The sequence below is a fragment of the Schistocerca serialis genome, chromosome 4 (genome assembly GCF_023864345.2).
Source record: "Schistocerca serialis cubense isolate TAMUIC-IGC-003099 chromosome 4, iqSchSeri2.2, whole genome shotgun sequence".
In the NCBI taxonomy this organism is placed as follows: domain Eukaryota; kingdom Metazoa; phylum Arthropoda; class Insecta; order Orthoptera; family Acrididae; genus Schistocerca; species Schistocerca serialis.
In genome coordinates this window covers 83,839,259-83,859,152 of record NC_064641.1, presented here as the reverse complement: position 1 = coordinate 83,859,152, position 19,894 = coordinate 83,839,259, and positions in this window count along the sequence as shown.

Genomic DNA, 19,894 nt, shown 5'->3' with positions numbered 1-19,894 from the left:
GCAACTTCAGTAGGAATATAGTATGTGGCACAGTTTATTAAACAAAAACATATACATATTACATACGCATTTTACATGAACAATACACACAGTATACAAAATTAACGTTTAAAAAAATCCATTATTTTGGTCTGTCTAAGCAAGCTTACACCCTTATGAGCAGCTAAGTCACGTACTTTTTTCATTACAGATTCATATATCTTGGGCTTCAAACCATCGCAAGGCAGTATCTAAACAAGTGAACGCCTCAGAGGCTGTTGGTATACTTTCATCTTCACTTTCTGGAGCGCTGATTGATGAGATGCTGACGGCGTCATCTTTATCAGTGACGGCGTTTAAAATCTCGCTGTCCTGCCTGATTTGGTGCCCTGGATCTGCATCATCGATATTCATCCATTCATGAACGTCTTCTTCATCACATTCGTGGCAATCTATTTGTTTTAGCATACCGAGAATTTCGGACATCTCATTATGTTCGTCATTTTCAATCACCGCCAGCGGTGGCCCAGTGCGGCGACTACTGTGGGAAACTTAGTTCGGGAGTGAGGGGGATGATGGAGAGTAACAGGTGCGAGCGAGTACACAGTTCGGTCAAGCGGTCGTTCGGTTGACCGACGTTCGGATAATCGACGCTCTACTGTATTACTATATGTACACTCTGCCACACACCTTTAGCAGGCTTTCGGAGGATAGGTGTAGATGTAGAAGGAGGCCGTAAACATGTACCTTCGACAAGAGGTCCTCAGCTATTCTCGTTCCTAGATAAATGCTGCGCCACGATTCACGAAACGTGTCACCTTTTCCGGGAAGTTGACTGCCAGTGTGATGGGAAGAATGGTTAAGATACCGTACTGCAGTATTAAGAGTCGCCCAGTAAGCTGTATAATGTGAAAAGAGGTCGGCAGCACGCCTGATCAGCGTACAACACGGAGTAGCAAGGGCCCTGGACAGTGATAAGCAGGAAGAGTACCTGGAGACTCCAGCAGTCCGGAAGCAGCGAGATGAAGACGCCGGACACCGGCAGCGACAGGGCGCTAACACGGCCGGCGTTGTACGCCTGTCAGGACCATCACCTCCCTGCCGTCGGTACCCCCCCCTCCCCCCACCCCAGGCGTGTCCCCATCCCCCCACCCCTCAGGCCATTCCACGGGGCCCTGGCCCCATATTTATTAATACGACGCCGGGGCACCAGGTACGCGCATTCCGAGGAGCGGCGTCGTTTGTTTTCCCCGACGGACGGCGTCGCAGCACCGCCGACCCCTAAAAACTCTGCTTTTCGCGCTACTCGACACAAAAAGCCAATAAATAAAACATTCCGAGGCCTCTATCTGCCCGGCTGCAGTCCGTCCCTTTCTCTCCTCCGCTGCTTCCTGCTCTCCGCTGCCCGAGGGTCCTCCGCCATCCGCGCCGCTCACTCACGAATTAATTTGCGAACGTAATGGGCATACCGCGGTCGCGCCGCCGGCATTCCGCACGCCGCGGACACATATCATTGCATTAAGAGGTTTCTTCACAAAAGGTGGCTCTCCCGCGCCGACCGCGATTTGGGGCAACGGAATCACTTAATATGGATCCTGGGAACGGAATGCCGCCGGCGAGATAGCCCCGGGCTGATAGCGGGCACCTGCCCGGAGCCTCCATCCGCAGTCGCGGCCGCCGGTATCGCGCGCCGCATCGCGCCGCTAGCTGGCGTCGTCGTCCGTCAAGAGCCTCTCCCTGCCCCTTCCCCTGCGGTAAAGCGGCGATTATCACACACCGAGCAACCTGGAACTTTTAGGAACGCTCGTGCTTGTCTCGGTATTTCTTGTTGTAACATTAACAGCCGAGGTGTTAGAATGAGTGAAGGTGTTCGAGCTAAGCCAGTAGCAGTAGCAACAGTCCTGGCGTGAGATGTCCTGTCAGGGTCGCCACATTTAATTCCTGCATATTCCCAGAAGCACTTATGGAGGAACAACAAATTGTCCTGAGCTGTCACTGTTGACCAGTGTCAGACGCTACATTTCAAAAGTCATGTCCCATGGGACAAAATCTAAATTGGTGCTTCATCAGTCTTGGCCCAGAAGAAAAACTCCTATTCAGGGTTATGAAAGAAATGATCATTCTAAATAAGGAAGCCTAGTAAACATCGGCTCTATAATGCATGCCTTAAGAGCCAAGAGCACTTACTCATCTTCAATATAGTGAAACTAATCTCTTCCACTGCATGCTCTTTGCTTTCCATATTTCAGGAGGAGAACGTATGTACCAAAGCAAGAGAACTTTTTTTTAGCAAACATGAGCTCTAAAATGCATACCTTAGAAGCTATGAGCACTTGTACAATAGAAGAGAGGTGTTTCACAGTAGTGAAGATGAACAAGTGCTCATGCTACTTACGGTATGCACCTTAGAGCCCATGTTTACTGAATGTTATTTCCTTATCTTGGTAGATACTACCGCTTCTCATAATACGGAAAGCAGAGGGCTTGCAGTAGAAGAGATTTGTTTCACAGTATCAAAGATGAAGAAGTGCTGATAGGTCTTAAAGTTTGCGTTTTAGAGTCCACGTTTACCAGACTTTTTTTATTTCGAGTGATCTTTCCTGCCATATCCCTGAATAAGACTTTGTCCTGTCGGAAATCACTCTTGAATCACACTGCATATTGGGTGAACTGAACTTCCCCGAGAAAATTTCGTAGTAGATTACTCCACTCCACTGCTTGCAGCGTAGACTGTTTTCTACTCCTAGAAAACTCCGAAGGCTGTTCAGGAATATTTTTGAGTATTTTGGAAAAGGGACTAGTCACCCACAGTGACTCAGTATAGAATTATTTAATTTCCTTTGATCTCTTACCACCCCACCCCACTTATATTTCTATATGTATTGCTCTGAAAACATCTGTACAAGATTTCGAAAGTCGACAGTTTTGTGCTGTGTGTCTTTTTTGAAAGCGAACTTGTGCCATTCACTCACAGGACTTGTAGTTCACAACAATAACGCCCACTTTTCGCCCTCAATCTTGCATTCAGCAGTGCTCTGTTCCGTCTCAGTTCCGTTTTTCTTCAGTGTTAATAGGACGTTAACACTGATACACATCAGTATGAATTAGGTTGACTGATGTGGACGCTGCGAGAACAGTGTTCGGCGTAGTGCAGTTGTTCCACTCTACCACTGCATGCAGTGAACCCAGACACGAGGTGGACATCAGCCAACGCTTCGCCAGTAAATCTGTCCATACAGATGTGTATCACTGTTGATGTACAACTACCAGTCCCTACAAGCCTCAGTGGGGGCATAACAGAGCAGTAGTGACTCAGTGCTTGAGAGAGAAAAGTGGGCTTTACTGATGTCAGCATCAGGTACTGATATTGGATTGATTCCAAGCAACACTTACAGGAAGATAGATGGAAGTACATCAAATTAATCTTAAAAGAGCCCCGAATAACGTCCGTTGGTGGAGTTCGGGTTCATCCTGTACGCTTCACAAGACACCGTTAAGGAGTAGGGGGGGGGGGGGGGAGTATTATTAGCCGTTCCCATTACCCCCGTGTTCTGTCTCTGGTGTGGTGTCACTCAACCCAGTGGTAAAACGTTCGAAGAAAAGTGATTCCAGAAATGTCCGTAACCAACACTAGGCTGAAAATGAGAAGTGCGGTAGTTGCTTGATACTACAATGTGTGCGAGAGTCTTACGTTTAATTTCCTAGCTGAGCATTATGATGTATGCCACAGGGTACTAGCTTAAAAAAGGAAACAAACACCTCCGTGTTAGGTAAGTCTTATGCAACTTATGCTATAATTTCATAATCGATAATCGAAGCGAAGTCCATCACGACACCTAACAACAAACTCTTTGAACCTACCAAAAATTGTACCATATGAATTTCAGTTTGTTGTCTGCACATGACGTATTTATGACAACAGAAAAATAGTGGTGATTGCTGGCTGGTTCCATTGATACCATTCAATGCTCCCGAAATTGTATTTTAGGATTCCGTAAGAAATCTGTACGCAAGAAACGTCATGCTTGCCAATATGTTACGAAACGCCGCGCATAAAAATGAGATTTTTACAGAGGCCATATTGGTGATAGAAAGGTACGGTCAAAAGTTCTGGATAGCCTTTTGGCTAGGGACCATGACTGTACGTAACAGAAGGATCGTCTTACTATAAAGTACAACGTCAAAATTTCAATCTTACACACCTGTGCAAATGAAGCAAATCGGCTGGTTCTTTTTGCGTTTGATGTGGTCTACAGTGTCCCTTAAAGGGGTTATGAAGGCACTATTTAGTTCATAGGCGGTTCCTGAGAAACCACGAAAAAAGTGATTTTCACCATTTTCCGCGGTCAGCAGCGGATATCTGAGTAATTAACAGCAGTAAATTACTCAAATGTTAACGGTACACTCTCTAAGCATTAATCTAGAAATGTGCTCTTCTCGAGAAACACTCCAAGAACATGGTTTTTGCCTACTAAAATCTAGCCGTGGAGTACAAGACTGCTATGCACAGAAAATTGCTTTAATATATTTTTTGTGGTATATTCCCTCTGAGATGGTTCAAATGGCTCTGAGCACTATGTGACGTAACTTCTGAGGTCATCAGAACTTAGAACTACATAAACCTAACTAACCTAACGACATCACACACATCCATGTCCGAGGCAGGATTCGAACCTGCGACCGTCGCGGTCCCGCGGTTCCAGACTGTAGCGCCTAGAACCGCTCGGCCACGCCGGCCGGCAGGCTCTCCTCCTGAGATCCCGAGCTCGGAAAACCTTGAAAATTTTCTTGATGTCTTTATCCGTTTCCGAGGCTCAAAATGACTTTATTTGCATACATAAAATGCACACATAAAATCCGGTGCCAGGCGAAAACATTGTTTAGAAAGAGATGTAGTATGGGAATACGTGTTCTAAAGAGGCTTCATTGGTATGAGGAGCTTTACAGTTGTACTAACGAAGCACATCCATATTTTTTGTGCCTATAAAATCCGGTAAGAACTGTAAAATTAGTTCCACGTACGTAAACAATAAAAATTTTACTGACCAACAGATTTATTTTCATATGAGTGATATGCCGTGCCGTAGCAGAAAGAACAAGGAAACCAGTGCTTTTACGAGCACAAAAAAGGCGAATATGCTCCTGTTTTTTAAGAGTCTGACTGAAAAGTGGGGTACCAACTGCCTTATTCTACCTTCCACAGGACCTTTAAAAATTTTCCTAAAAATTTGGCTTGCGCGCTTATTTGCTCTTTTTTTATAAGAGAGAGAAGAAAACTGGCAGTGGCAAAGGGATAGAGAAGTAATAAATAATAGAACATAGTACACACTGCTTGTGTTACATCAAAACGAAGGAGACAATGGCAGTGTCAGAGAAAGAGAGGGGCACAGTGGCAACAGAACATAGTTGACAATGACAGAACAGTGCTTGGACAAGAACGAAGGAGATAGCTCCAGGTGGGAGGAATAAAGAGAAAGAGAAAGTGGAAGTTCGTGAGAGCCAGTGATAAAGAGAGACAGAGGATGTTCAAATGTGCGTGAAATCTTATGGACTTAACTGCTATGGTCATCAGTCCCTAAGCTTACACACTACTTAACCTAAATTATCCTAAGAACACTCACACACCCATGCCCGAGGGAGGAATCGAACCTCCGCCAGAACCAGCCGCACAGTCCATGACTGCAGCGCCGTAGACCGCTCGGCTAATCCCGCGCGGCAGTGACAACGAGGAGGAGAGAAGTAGTGAGACGCGAGAGCAACAGTGGGAAGGAAGGACAGCGGCGACAGAAGTAGCAGGGCAGAACGAAGGAAACCGTGGTTGTGAGACAGGAGACAGTGACGGTTTGAGAAACACAAAGAATAACGACAATGACATAGGCTGAGTGAGCCAATGAGAAAGAGCGAGTGGGAATGGATGGGATGCTCGACTTACATCGACGGACTAGTGGATGTGGGCGAGTTACAGTCGGAGTGAGAGGAGAGTTTCGTGCTGGAAAACAGTACGAATGTGGTCCTACCCCAAAATTTTTGGAATTTTTTTTAAAACTGTTAATGTAGAATCAGGCGGCTGGTACCCTTCTTTTCAGTCAGTCATTTCATAAAAAGAAGCATATTCGTTTAATGTGTCGTCTGACGGAAGCATTCTTCGGCTGGTCTTTTAATATTTGTGAATGCCAACGAAATATAGTTTGGTAGCACTGTAAAGACGTACCCAATGTCACTCATGAGCGACTGGTGAGAATTATTTACAAAATAAATAGTAAGTTCTGAAGACATTTTTCGATTGACAAATATTTACATTGCACATAGCTGTAAAGCGTGAAACCACAAGTGAACGTGAGGAGCAAAGACCTGGAATCAACTGCAGTTACCAAATTCATCACACCATGCTGATGTAATCTATAAACAGAGTTTGTGGAGGAATAGTATTATAGTGAGTGGACGATCAGACGTTTTTCATCGATCCTGAGGACAGGTAATGCCACAAACTGTTGGCCAACAGATTCCAATGCGTATCTACTTATGATTCCCTCACGTACACTATGTGATTAAAAGTATCCGTGCCGGCCGGTGTGGCCGAGTGGTTCTAGGCGCTTCAGTCTGGAACCGCGCGACCGCTACGTTCGCAGGTTCGAATCCTGCCTCGGGCATGGATGTGTGTGATGTCCTTAGGTGAGTTAGGTTTAAGTAGTTCTAAGTTCTAGGGGACTGATCGCATCCGATACTAGTCCCATAGTGCTCAGAGCCATTTGAACCATTTTTTTGAAAAGTATCCGTAAACCCACAAAAACATACGTTCTTCATATTAGGTGCATTGTGCTGCCACGTACTGCTAGGTACTCCATATCAGCGACCTCAGTAGTCATTAGACATCGTGAGAGAGCAGAATGGGGCGCTCTGCGGAACTCACGGACTTCGAACGTGGTCAGGTGATTGGGTGTCACTTGTGTCATAAGTCTGTACGCGAGATTTCCGTACTCCTAAACGACCCTAGGTTCACTGTTTCCGACGTGATAGTGACGTGGAAACGTCAAGGAACACGTGCAGGCCGACCTCGTCTCTTGACAGAGACCGCTGACAGTTGAAGAGAGTCGTAATGTATAATACGCAGACATCTATCCAGGCTATCACACAGGAATTCAAAACTGCATCAGGATCCACTGAAAGTACTCGTACTATGGCAGTTAGGCAGGAGGTGAGAAAACTTGGATTTCATGGTCGAGCGGCTGCTCATAAGCCACACATCACGCCGGTAAATGCCAAACGACGCCTCACTTGGTGTAAGAAGCGTAAACACTGGACGATTGAATAGTGGAAAAACGTTGTGTGGAGTGACGAATCACGGTATACAATGTGGCGATCCGATGGCAGGGTGCAGGTATGGCGAATGCCTGGTGTACGTCATCTGCCAGCTTGTGTATGCGACGCAGGCGGTGCTGTTATGATGTGGTCGTGTTTTTCATGGAGGGGGCTTGCACCCCTTGCTGTTTTGCGTGGTCCTATCAAAGCACAGGCCTACATTGATGTTTCAAGCACCTTCTTGCTTCCCACTGTTGAAGAGCAACTCGGGGATGGCCATTGCATCTTTCAACACGATCGAGCACCTGTTCATAACGCATGGCCTGTGATGGAGTGGTTACACGACAATAACTCCCCTGTAATGGACTGACCTGCACTGAGTCTTGACCTGAATCCTATACAACACCTTTGGGATGTTGTGGAACGCCGACTTCGTGCCTGGCCTCACCGACCGACATGAGTCCCTCCCCTCAATGAAGTATGAGCTGCCATTCCGCAAGCAACCTCCGAGCACCTGATTGAACGTATGCCTGCGAGAGTGGAAGCGGTCATCAAGGCTAAGGGTAAGCCAACACCATACTGAATTCCAGCATTACCGATGGAGGGCACCACGAACTTGTAAGTCATTTTCATCCTGGTGTCCAGATACTTTTGATCACATAGTGTACATCCCAACCCGATTTCCGCTTTAGTGCCTACATTTTCTTTCATCGTCTTTTTCTTCTTCTTCTTCGTCTTCGTCTTCCACTTTCAACTCCACACTCTTCCTTTCCCATTCTTCATACCCATCCTTTTCAGCCAGGTGTCCAGATACTTTTGATCACACAGTGTATATCCCAACCCCATTTCCGTTTTACTGCCCACTAATTCTTTCTTTTTCTACTTCTTCTTCGTCTTCATCTTCCACTTTCAACTCCACACTCTCTCTCTTTCCCATTCTTCATATCCTTCCTTTTCAGCCAGGTGTCCAGATACTTTTGATCACATAGTGTATACCCCAACCCCATTTCCGTTTTAGTGCCCACTAATTCTTTCTTTTACTTCTTCGTCTTCATCTTCCACTTTCAACTCCACACACTCTCTTTCCCATTCTTCATATCCTTCTTTTTCAGCCAGGTGTCCAGATACTTTTGAACAGATTGTGTATAGCCCAAACCCATTTCCATTTTAGTTGCCACTAATTCTTTCTTTTCCTTCTTCTTCTTCGTCTTCATCTTCCACTTAATACTCCACACTCTCTCTTTCGGGTCCGCAGCTCGTGGCCGTGCGGTAGCGTTCTCGCTTCCCACGCCCGGGTTCCCGGGTTCGATTCCCGGCGGGGTCAGGGATTTTCCCTGCCTCGTGATGACTGGGTGTTGTGTGATGTCCTTAGGTTAGTTAGGTTTAAGTAGTTCTAAGTTCTAGGGGACTGATGACCATAGATGTTAAGCCCCATAGTACTCAGAGCCATTTTCTCTCTTTCGCATTCCTCAAGTTCTTCTTCTTCTTTCTCTCTCCACTCCAGGGATCGCGTTTGGTGTCCGATATCCAGGTCACGCCGCTGGATGAAGGCAATGTATCGTTTTTGGGAAATTACGGCGCGCACGACATTGTACGCGAATCAATTAGTAGGCCAGATCCGTTAGCAGCGGAAAGCCGCGGCCGGTGAGAGCGGTCGCTGGGGCCCAGAGCGGGGTTGGGCTGACAGCGGCGCGCCGGACAGCACAATGCGCCATTGACGCTGGCCTGACGTATTGTGGCCGCGGCGAGACGGACGATTATGTCGGCGGCCGGCCGGCCCGGGCAGAGGGCGGCGGCGGCGGCGGCGTCGCCACGGCGACGTCTGTTGCCGAGCTGATGGATCGCGGCCGTCGGCGGCGGACCATCGCTTAGGCATCGCCGCCGCTCATCGGCATGGAGGCCCGCGCCCCCGCCGACAAGCCCCGGGCGAGAAGTACAACGCCGGCCCGCGGATGACGACCGCCGCCGCTGGCAGCTGCCGTTTTTCTCCGGCCGCGCGCTCATACCGCATGTACAAATCGTCCGCCGTTCGACACTTTTTCTCGCTCCTGACAGGTCCTCCACAGGAATACATTAATTCCGATCTCCGTCGGGCCCCCTCTATTTCACAATTTGTGAGCCGCGGCACTTTGCGCCGAGGCTGCTGCTCCTCCAGCCCGTTAACTTTCGGATCGCTTAAGGGTAACGAGACGTCTGGGCGCATAATGTTGTGACGTATCATTTTCTTGCTACGTTCGTGCGCTCCCAAGTGCGCTGTTGCTGACGGGGAACGTTCCAGCTTGTCTCTCGTCTCGGGGCTTCCTCGGATTCAGGCGGAGTCGCAACAGCGGCCGGGACCAGAAGAAAGCGCGCTCTCTTGCTTTGATCCGCAAGACGGGGTAGAACTCCTGACAACTTCAGTGCCAATAATCAAAGCCCTGTAGCAATCCGGCAGCACCATTGCCGCAGTGGATACACCGGTTCCCGTCAGATCACCGAAGTTAAGCGCTGTCGGGTGTGGCCGGCACTTGGATGGGTGACCATCCGGGCCGTCATGAGCTGTTGCCATTTGTCGGGGTGCAATCAGCCTCGTGATGCCAATTGAGGAGCTACTCGACCGAATAGTAGCGGCTCCGGTAAAGACAACCATCATAACGACTGGGAGAGCGGTATGCTGACCACACGCCCCTCCTATCCGCAATCTCAGCTGAGGATGACACGGCATCGGATGGTCCCGATGGGCCACTTGTGGCCTGAAGACGGAGTGCTTTGTAAGAATCCAAATGCTTTCAGAAAATCTTTCTTATAATTGCGTAGGCTCCCGCGGCCAGAGTCAGTCGACATAAAAGTTTTCTGGGTTTGGTACCGCGTCATAATGTAAAAACTACTGCTGCTGTAGAAAAGCCAACGTTTCGGCCACGATTGCAGCGGCCTTCTTCTGGGTCTGGGTCTGGGTCTTAGACCCAGAAGAAGGCCGCTGCAATCGTGGCCGAAACGTTGGCTTTTCTATAGCAGCAGTAGTTTTTACATTATGACGCGGTACCAAACGCAGAAAACCTTTATGTCGACAAAATCTTTCTTATTCGGAAAAAAAAAAAATATCTCCCGGACAGTCAGCACACAGACATCACCCAGTTTCTACCATTTTCTCTGTACACACAACAAAGGATCAGTCTAAAGTGAAAAGGTAAAACACACGCATAACATCTCCACTCTTCTAATTTACAACGGAGTAAAACAGAATTTATTATCCTCTGAGAATCCGCTAAGTACCCGCCAGGATAGCCGAGAGCGCTAACGCGCTGCTTCCTGGACTCGGGTAGGCGCGTCGGCCTTGTGCTGGCCAGCCTAGATGTGGGTTTTAGGCGGTTTTCCACATCGTACTAGTTGAATACCGGGCTAGTCCCCACGTCCCGCCTCAGTTACACGACTCGCAGACTTTTGCAACACATTCACACTATTTCACGATTGACACTAGCCGCAGACACTACTTCCGTTCCAGGGGATATGGGCTGGCGGCAGGAAGGTCACCCGGCCGCCCCTTCAAATCCGTACTTAACCCTGCCGACCCTGCGCACAGTGCAGGATGAAGGCAGTAGCGAAAGAAGAAGAAGAAGAAGAAGAAGAAGAATCCGCTAAGTCAGCTTCCTCCGTTAAACAACATGTCCATCTAGCTCATAATTTCATGCTCTATTATGCAGCCCCTTGCTACAGAGTTCGACTAGACTCAATACGACTAAGCCGTAGCTAAATTAACAGACGAGAGTGCACTCGACAATTCTTTCTAACCACTTCATCGATCATTACCAACTTCCAAACTAGACTCCACAACACTACTTCCGCCCAAGAGTGCGCAAAAATCCTGGTGCACATTCCGAGGGCTGCCAGCCAATTGGTGATTACGCAGATTAGCAAACGTATTCACCAAATTACTTTAACATGCAGATTTTTCTCCCAATCAGCCTCCAGAGTAGACTACAGGTTTTCAACTGGACTTCGCCAGCTAGCGCTTATAATACATGCTGTGAGGTATTACTTCAGGCCAACCCTCTGAGATTTTTTTACCGAGAGTATCTGGGAACACCGATCATCCTGTGTAACGCACTAGCCTTTGAAAACAGCCAGCTTGCAGCAGACCACCACCATTTAGTCAAGTTAAGCGAAGGTACACTCACAGTCTCTTTCGTTTGGTGGACAGCCCTCATCCCCTGAAAACGGCAGTGGCATTCACAAAGTAATCAACAGTAACCGAAGAGTGTAGCCAAGAAAAGATATATTACTGTTGCCAGTATTGATTTCTGTACCTGGGGATGCGATCATTTTTCACCCTGCAGATGATGGTCCAGCCTTTCAGTAAACCTCGTAAGTGGATTGTGGTTAGGGCCGACTAGGCTGATTACAACAAATGGATGATTTTCTCACGACAGCCGGTGTTGCACAGCACGTGCTGGAAATGAACTGTTCAAAGTCCTGGCAGGAAGCAACACCTTCTTGGGGAATGCTTTCTGTGGAAGCAGGGAATGGCTAGAAGAAATTTCTGTTTCCTGATACTGAAGCTAAAAGAGCTTAACGGTAAAAAAATATTTCATGGAGCTGCTAGACCTCGCTAAATATTATGAGTTCACCGGTTGCCCTCGGGTTGTAAGAAGTGAGCCTTGGGCTCTCTGTAGCAGTGATGGCATTTTAAGTGTTCCGTGCACACTGTAGGGAGTAAGTGATCCTCAGTGATCAGTAAACTTGTTTTGCTGGTACTGACACCCTTGAAAGATTCAGCATGTGGAATCCCTAGCGTTGTTGTCGAATTCTGGTTGATTAGTTTTCGACCATCCGGCCGAGTATTGAGCGTTCTCGGTAGGCAGAGACCTCACACTAGATCAGGAATCCGGGAGCTAGCTGCAGGTGGTGGCCAGTGAATGAAGCGGACTTGGCATGTTTGAATACAAAAATGTCCGTTTCTTTCCGTGGAGATTTTAGAGCAGTGTTTTTTGGATGATTTTTTTCCCTATTGATTTCAAACTGTTATCCTATTTTGTCTTCGAAGAGGTCATTGGTGGTTGTTGTTTGCGACTAGCAGGAGGTGGTGTATGAAATTTTCAGCGTTGCACACATTTCAGTCCAATGGTCGAATCTCTTAACATTTCTGTGAGTAGTTAGGCAGCTATAGAACCTTCATTAATGACTCTGGAATGCAGCAAAGTTTACATCTGTCTCGCAGATCAAAAGAGAATGCTGTCTCTTATTTATACAGTAAAAACCTTAAACATGGCTGTAAACTCAACACCTGCGCGACAGCGAATTTGGAGAAATTGAAAAAAAACTAGCCAGCCAGGTCCAAATAAGGACTTATTAGTACACCTGACCAAGGTTTCGACAGTTTTAAGTCTTCTACAGAAGGAGTAATGGACCTTGTTACATCAGCATACGGTGTAACAAGGTCCATTATACCTTCTGAAGATGACAGTTTGAAAATTGTCGAAACCGGGATCACAGATTCCAGTAAAACTTTACTTGCAACAGGTTGGCTGTTTTTTGAAACCTCTCCAATTTATTTACACTGATTTAGAAGACCAGAATTGCAGAGATTGAATCCGGGGCCTGCAATAAACGTTTCCGAGCAGATTTCCGGACCAGTTTGACGTCCGCGAGTTGGACTTCGCGTGACGCCACCGAAGCTCCGAGGGTGGACGGAAGGAACTTTTCAAAATTTAACATCTCTTACGTGTGAATTATGACAGTCATTGCCACCATTTCCACTGCAACCACCATTTCCTCCATTATTATGTTAATGGTATACTCTGATGAGCCAAAACATTATGACCTCCTGGTTAATACCTTGTTTGTCCGTCTTCGGATCGAAGTACGTCACTGATTCCGCATATTAGGAACCGACAGTTTGTTGAAAAGTTTGTGGAGGTATGGGGCATTAGGTATGCACAGATCATGCAATTCGCATAAATAACGGGCCACTGATTTGCGTAAGCGGTGATAGCGCCAGATAGTTATCCGGATGGCGATAGGATTTACATCAGGCGAATTTGGTCGCCGAGACATTAGCGTGAGTTCACTATAATGCCCCTTAAACCACTGTAGCCCGGTTCTGGCCCTCAGACACGGACAGCTGAAAGATGACATCGCCGTCGGGGATTCATCAAGCATGAATGGATGCAGGTGGTTCGCAGCTGTCGGCGTGTCTTCGGTCACTATCACAAGTCCCATGCAAGTGCAGGAAAATATCTTCGATAGCAGAATACTGCTACCACCAGCCTGTACGTATCGAGCAGCCGCTCCCCTCGACGGCGACGTTTGTGGATAGGACCATTGACCCAGTGTAGCAAAAATTTGTTTCACCAGAAGAGCCGACACGTTTCCATTGATCGACGGTCGAATGCTGATCTACGTCATACACCGCAAACCACTTGATGGTGTGTGGCGGGAGGATACTTTTTGTACCACTAACTGAGCCCTTCAACCCGGTTCCACTCGCGAATAGCGGGTGTGAAGAATGATTGTCGGTAAGCATCATTTTCTATCGTGGTCATTACGAGAGACGTATGAGAGGGAAGTAATATGTTGTCCGACTCTTCTCGGAAAGTACTTTCTCGAAATTCCAACAGCAAATCCCTCCGTGATGCAAAAAGCTGCTTTTGTAAGGTCTGACAGTGGAGATTGTCGGGTATCTTCGCAACGCTCTTACTCCGACTAAATGATCCCGTGACGAAACGCGTAGCTCTTCGTTGCATCTTCTCTATCTCTTCTATCAGCCCTATCTGGTAGGGATCTCAGACTGATGAACAATACTCAACAATCGGTCGAACAAGCGCCTTATAAACCACTTCCGTCGTGGAGGAGTCGCATTTCCTTAACATCTTTCGTATGAAACTGAGTCTGCTTTTCCCTCTATTTGTTTTATGTGGTCATTCACTTAAGGTCGCTCTGGGTTCTTACTCCTAGATATTTTACGTTAGGTACTGTTTCCACCGATTAGCCATCAATAATGTAGCTGTACAATAGTGGATTTCTTTTCGTGTGTATGCGAAGTATGTTACATTTATTTACGTTTAGGGTCAACTCCCACAGCCTGCAGCATTCATGAATTCTCTGGAGGTCATTCTGCAAATTGTTGGTATATTCTGGCATTATTACCATGTTATAGATAACCCTATCTTATAGGAACCACCTTAAAGAGCATCCGACGCTTTCTACTAGATCATTTATATAAATTGTTGACTTTATCGGTCCTATCACACTTCCTTGGGGTACTCCGGAAATTACCTTTACGTCTGTCGATTTTGTTCCGTTAAGAGCGATGTGTTGAGTTCTGTCTGCAAGGAACTCTTGAATCGAGTCGAATATCTGCTCCCATACTCGGTAAGCTCGTATTTTTTTCACTAAACGGTCGTGCAGGACGGTGTCGAATGCCTTTCTGAAGACAAGGAACATGGCGTCAATCTGAGCGCCGTTGTCTACTGTGCTGTGTATCTCATGGAGGAACAAAGTGCGCTGAGTTTCGCATGAGCTCTATTTGCGGAATCCATGTTGATCTTCGTGGAGGAGATTTTCATTTTCCAAAAACGTCAGAATTTTTGAGCATAAAACATGTTCCATAATTTACAATAGATTGATGTCAACGACGTAGGTCTATAATGGTGTTCATCTGTGCTACGGCTCTTCTTAAAAACGGGAATGACTTGCGCTTTCTTCCAGTAGCTAGGTATTCTTCATTGCTCAAGCGATCTACGATAAATTACTGCTAGAAGCGTAGCAAGTTCTTTCGCACACTCTTTGTAGAATCTTATAGGTATATCATCTAGCCACGACACCGTTTCACTACTAAGCGATTGTGGTTGTTTTTCTATTCCGCGATTGGTTATCTCAATGTTTGCCATTTCGACGTTTGTACGATAGTTGAAATGGTGGACCATGTTATAATCTTCCCCGTTGAAACAATTTTGAATGACCGAATTCAGTACTTCGGCCTTCTGTTATATTCCGTTTCGGTGCCAGTATGGTTACTGAGTGAAGAAATAGATGATTTTGAACCACTTATCGATTTTGCATACGACCAAAATCTCTCAGTGTTTTTACTCAGATCGGAAGGGAAAGTTTTACCTTCAAAGCAATTGAACTCTTCTCTCATTGCTCTTAAGCTCATTTTCGCTTCGTTCAGCTTTAGTTTGACAGCTAGGTCTTTAATTTTCTTGAATCTGAAGTAAAGTTCTCTTTGCTTACGTAGCAGTTTTGTAATACGGCTGTTATACCATGGTGGGTGTTTCCCATCCCTTAAGACCACACTCGGAACACATTTGTTTAGGGCATATTTCCCCGATTTCGCTGAATTTTTTTCATTTGTTTTTCAGATCTTCGTCCTCATCACCGAATATTTGATGCTGACTGCTGAGGTACTCTGAAATCTGTATCCTGATACTTTTGCTAAGTATAAATTTCCTCCTGTCATTCTTAACGTTGTTTGTCACACACGTTGTCAAAGATACTATCACTGCCTGATGATCACTGATACCTTCCACTATGGTAACTCATTCGATAAGTTCAGGTCTCCCTCCCGCCGGAGGTTCGAGACCGCCCTCAGGCATGGGTGTGTGTGTTGTTCTTAGCATAAATAAAAATAAGTTTAAGTAGTGTGTAAGTAATTCACACACACATGATCGTTTAAGTTCGGGTCTGTTTTTTTCCAGGAGGTCTAAGACGTTACCGTCACGAGTTGGTTCTCTAACTGTCCGCCCAAAGTACTTTTCGGACAAGACATCCAGAACAATGTCACACGATTCCATGTCTCTGTCACCAGTTTTGATAGCACGCCACTCCGAATCTATACCTGGCAAGTTGAAGTCATTCCCTATTACAGCGGCATGATCAGCAAAATTATTAACGATATTTTGCAAATTCTGTCTGAAGCGCTCTACCACTAGAGCTCCTGACCCAGTCGGTCTGTAAAAACATCCGATTACCATTTTTGACCGACCTTTGATACTTAACTTAGAGCAAATTAATTCACAATCGAAATCCGTGATAACCTCGACAGATTTTACCGAATTATTTATTGCAACAACAACGCCTCCACCATTGGTGGCTACCCTATCATTACCATAAATATTCTAAACTAAACTTAGAATTTCGTTGTCATTAACGTCCGATTTCAACCAACTTTCTGTTCCTAATACTATCTGTACATTATAACCTTCAGTAAGCGATTCTGGTTCTGGAACGTTTCCTTGCATGCTCTTGCAGTTTACTAAAATCATACTAACATTTTCTGTCTCTGACGACCAACATTCTCTGAGGGCATTGTGGCTAATTTATCAGGCAAATCGTCTTTGATCCCAAGAGATCTAACTTACGAAAGCCCCATGTGCACGCCAAACGTACTAAAACAAAAAAAAAAGAAAAAATGGTTCAAATGGCTCTGAGCACTAAGGGACTTAACATGTGTGGTCATCAGTCCCCTAGAACTTAGAACTACTTAAATCTAACTAACCTAAGGACATCACACACATCCATGCCCGAGGTAGGATTCGAACCTGCGACCGTAGCGGTCACGCGGTTCCAGACTGAAGCGCCTAGAACCGCACGGACACACTGACCGGCACACGTACTCCGCTACCCTAGTAGCCACTTCGTGTGTGCATTAGACGCCTGACCTATTAAGGGGAACCCTGCAGTTCAGCACCTGACAGCGTGGAGGTCGAGAAATTCGCATCCGATACCGTCGCAGTGTCGTGTGAGCCTCTGGTTTACACCTTCCACTCCTCTCTCAACCAGAGGACCGCTATCAACCCTGGGTACGATGCTACAAATAGACAACTTAGCCTGCACCCCGCGTCGGGAGGCTAGTTGGCTTTACTAAATCAAGCATCCGCCGAAAGGAGCCGATGATGCCCTCAGAACCTAAGCGGCAGGACATGTGGCACTATATATGCAGCCGGTTACACCGTGTGCGCTGGCAAGGCCGCTTCCACATGACGGACTAGACCCCCAACCACGACAAATATACCGAGTGCGCACTGGCATATTTTCCCTCCTTGCCTGTTATTTCCCTGAGGGGCTCCATCATTCGCCTGCAATGGAGCGCCCAATGACAGGCATACCCACCCTCTGCACTTGTTCGGATTGGACGGGAAAATCGGCTGCTCGCTCAACTGGAAGGGCATTCCGTGGTGGCTCAGAGTTATCATGAACACTGGGTAGCACCTCTTAAGGCGCAGGGAGCCAGCCGCGCGACCTGCTCCTTTCGCCTTCCACCCAATGACACGTCACTGTCTGCCACCCGCTTTCGAATGAGGACGGACCGGTAAGTTGTTGCGTATCAGAAGATGCAGCGACACCCGGGTCGCCAACGGCACCAAAAGTGTCGCTGGACTCTTCAGCAGCTCCCCGACGTCGCCGCAACTTTGAGCATTAGCCAGAAGCATGTAGATGGTAGCCGACGCAGCCTCCAGCTGATTACGGATAGCAGGCAGTTCTTCTCGTGGCCGATCGCAAGAAGCACAATCCCTAGCCAACTCGTAGCGTGTAAAAAATACACTACTGGAAATTGAAATAAGAACACCGTGAATTCATTGTCCCAGGAAGGGGAAACTTTATTGACACATTCCTGGGGTCAGATACATCACATGATCACACTGACAGAACCACAGGCACATAGACACAGGCAACAGAGCATGCACAATGTCGGCACTAGTACAGTGTATATCCACCTTTCGCAGCAACGCAGGCTGCTATTCTCCCATGGAGACGATCGTAGAGATGCTGGATGTAGTCCTGTGGGACGGCTTGCCATGCCATTTCCACCTGGCGCCTCAGTTGGACCAGCGTTCGTGCTGGCCGTGCAGACCGCGTGAGACGACGCTTCATCCAGTCCCAAACATGCTCAATGGGGGACAGATCCGGAGATCTTGCTGGCCAGGGTAGTTGACTTACACCTTCTAGAGCACGTTTGGTGGCACGGGATACATGCGGACGTGCATTGTCCTGTTGGAACAGCAAGTTCCCTTGCCGGTCTAGGAATGGTAGAACCATGGGTTCGATGACGGTTTGGATGTACCGTGCACTATTCAGTGTCCCCTCGACGATCACCAGTGGTGTGCGGCCAGTGTAGGAGATCGCTCCCCACACCATGATGCCGGGTGTTGGCCCTGTGTGCCTCGGTCGTATGCAGTCCTGATTGTGGCGCTCACCTGCACGGCGCCAAACACGCATACGACCATCATTGGCACCAAGGCAGAAGCGACTCTCATCGCTGAAGACGACACGTCTCCATTCGTCCCTCCATTCACGCCTGTCGCGACACCACTGGAGGCGGGCTGCACGATGTTGGGGCGTGAGCGGAAGACGGCCTAACGGTGTGCGGGACCGTAGCCCAGCTTCATGGAGACGGTTGCGAATGGTCCTCGCCGATACCCCAGGAGCAACAGTGTCCCTAATTTGCTGGGAAATGGCGGTGCGGTCCCCTACGGCACTGCGTAGGATCCTACGGTCTTGGCGTGCATCCGTGCGTCGCTGCGGTCCGGTCCCTGGTCGACGGGCACGTGCACCTTCCGCCGACCACTGGCGACAACATCGATGTACTGTGGAGACCTCACGCCCCACGTGTTGAGCAATTCGGCGGTACGTCCACCCGGCCTCCCGCATGCCCACTATACGCCCTCGCTCAAAGTCCGTCAACTGCACATACGGTTCACGTCCACGCTGTCGCGGCATGCTACCAGTGTTAAAGACTGCGATGGAGCTCCGTATGCCACGGCAAACTGGCTGACACTGACGGCGGCAGTGCACAAATGCAGCGCAGCTAGCGCCATTCGACGGCCAACACCGCGGTTCCTGGTGTGTCCGCTGTGCCGTGCGTGTGATCATTGCTTGTACAGCCCTCTCGCAGTGTCCGGAGCAAGTATGGTGGGTCTGACACACCGGTGTCAATGTGTTCTTTTTTCCATTTCCAGGAGTGTAGATGTAAAATCGGAAATGGCGCTACCGATTTTACAATAAGGAGAATAAAGAAAACCAAAAAACTGCTCTGCAGATTTCTTAACAAAAATAAATTTCTCTACTGAAGTGGACGTATGTTATTAGAGACTCTGCTTACCCAAAGCTGCTGCACGAGATAAGCATGCAGACTAGAAAGAAAGAATATTAACTATATGTTATGTACCAACACGAGATATAAACGTAGTGGCGTGAGGTGGGACTTCTGGTAGCGGGAAATTGCACCAGGATTTACGCAACAACAAAAATTTATCGTAATTTGCTAACCACTGGTCTACAGAGTAAAATACACTTCTTTGTAGAAGCACGTGAGCTGGTGCGCTGCTGGAGCCAGTCTCCATCGATTGTCATCCCGATCGTGGTGAGTCGATTTTCGATGCCTGCTTGTCTTCTTCGCATCTTTGGCGGATGGCTGTGTAACTGCGGCACGCGCGCTCTGCAGGGGCTTGAGTTGGGGTACCAGCTGTGTGACGTGTGGTGCTGGCGAGGGGCCGAGTCGGTACGACGGAGGGACGTGGTCAGCTGCTGCGGCGTGTTTCGCCGTTTGAATTCAGATCCACTGCCGATGGTGACTGGGGTTTCCTTGATATTTGAAGGACCGATTTCCTTCGCGTCTGTTACATGTTACTCAAAGTGAACG